This window comes from Mandrillus leucophaeus, unplaced genomic scaffold, assembly GCF_000951045.1.
Source record: "Mandrillus leucophaeus isolate KB7577 unplaced genomic scaffold, Mleu.le_1.0 Scaffold635, whole genome shotgun sequence".
In the NCBI taxonomy this organism is placed as follows: Eukaryota; Metazoa; Chordata; class Mammalia; order Primates; family Cercopithecidae; genus Mandrillus; species Mandrillus leucophaeus.
This window is the reverse complement of record NW_012106864.1, coordinates 1357933-1360215: the sequence shown is the minus strand read 5'-3', so window position 1 is coordinate 1360215 and position 2283 is coordinate 1357933.

Sequence of the window (2283 nt, the reverse complement as noted above, 5' to 3'; positions counted from 1 at the left end):
TTAAGTTTTGCATTAAAATAATCAGTAAATAATGGAATTTTTGCAATAAACTATTTTGACATAGTGATAGCTGCAATAAAAGTATAAATCAATTCTGCAAGCCCTGCTAAAAGACGCTGAAGAGAAAGTATTTACAGCTTGCCTGTGCAATTATTTATGGGTGAATTGTTTATGTTTCAGCGAAGAAAATAACAAATATTTCCGCAGGAAACTGGACCTGTTTCTATTTTTATCCCCCTATTTTAACCAGAGCCTAGGGAATTGTTTTAACCAACATTTTCGTAGGAAACAAACAAACTGTACTAAATATCCACTGCAGGAGTAAATTAGAAGTATATGTGATCAGTTTGGTGCAAAAACCTCTGATCTTCTATATTCATAGTCAGATTTCTGCATTATTTTTCCTTCTTTTTAGAATTAGAAGTCAATATAGGACTATGGCAGATTGGAATGGAATAAAATTACAATAAACAGTGAAGGCAAGAAAGCATTAGGTATAGGATGTACATTCAAAATACTCTGGTGCTTTTGCTATCCTAATATGCACAATTTATATTGTTAAGCACCTGAGAATCCCATTCTTTTACACCTGGAAGGATGGTACTGTGATGAAATTATCTGTAGTCATCAACTATTATTTATATCATTAATATATTAATTTACCATTTTTAATTACAAAATAACTGCTATTTTGAACCAAATGTTTGTGCCTTGCCTGAATTCATAAGTTTAAACCCTAATCCCCATTATGTTGGTATGTAGAGGTTTGCTTACATAGGAACCGAAGGTGCTGGAGTCCACTCGGCCAAATAGCTTCCCAATTAAGAAACAAAAGATAACATTAGGGTAAAATTTACTTAAACAAGAAGACGCTAGGAGAAAGTACCTTACAACACCGTACCATACTCTTTGTGATAGCGCATTAAGTATACACTCTCATTATCACCTGGTATTTCTCTAAGGGAGACATTTGTTTTTTTGTTTTACTTAAACAAGAAAACAAACAAACCAAATAAAAACTAAAAGTTATAGATACAACATTGTTAAATATTACTATATGATTTGACAGTTTATTGAAGTTTGTTGATTACACCTCTAAATATTCACAACATAATACAGTTGCCAAAACTATTAGTAATAATCTATAAAAATGAGCTTCATGTTATTGATCAATAATTATAACCTAGTTATCTTCTATTGAATGATTTGGGTTAAAATTTACTTAACAAATAACCCAATTATTTCAAGATAAAAAAATTAATATTTCTGACTATCGCAAGAGCTACAAGTATACTTTTCTATCTCCTATTGGAGCCTGATAAACAATGACTTGTAATTAGTATCAGGAATCTTCTGAAAATAGTTATACTTTTATAGAAAGCAAAATAGTTATACTTTTATAGAAAGCAAAATAGTTATACTTTTATAGAAAGCATTTTGTGTTTAAAGATTCCTCAACAAGTGCTTTACAAACTGGTTTATTCTCTGCTATTTGACATATTTGTGGATCAGTAAAAAACAAAAAAAGCCAAACCTGGATAAATCAATTGTAGTAAGCAGTAATGCTCATAAAATTGGCAAAATATTTTGGGTTCTACATAAAATTGTAAATAAAAAATAAAAGTGCAACTCCATTTTCATTTGTACAACTAGGCCAAAATTTCAATTGATTTCAACTCAATTATATAATATGCTAATATACTAAAAGAAATATTCAACATAAGTTTTGAGGGGAGTAAAATGACTAAAATGATACCTAACAGATATATAATCTAAAAAAGAAAACAGCCATTTTAAATATCTATATACTTTACCATAAACTATGGAAATGCATGTAGAGACACACAAAATCATTTTGACTATGGATGGTGATATTTGAGAAAATCTTCAAAAATGTTTTAAATTTATATAGAGAATATGAATATACATGGTTATCTGGGTAAACTATTAAAACAATAAAAATGATATACAAAAGAAGTTTGAGAGAAGACTATGGGGTGGTTAAGATATAAAGATTATATATATATAAATATATAAAATAGTAAATCACTATATATCTGACATTGTTGGAAATGTCTTATTTAACTTGAAATAGACATAGGCAAAGACTTCATGACTAAAACACAAAAAGCAATTGCAACAGAAGCCAAAATTGACAAATGAGATCTAATTAAACTGAGGAGCTTCTGCACAGCAAAAGAAACTATCATCAGTGTGAACAGGCAACCTACAGAATGGGAGAAAATGTTTGCAATCTATCCATCTGACAAAGGGCTAATATCC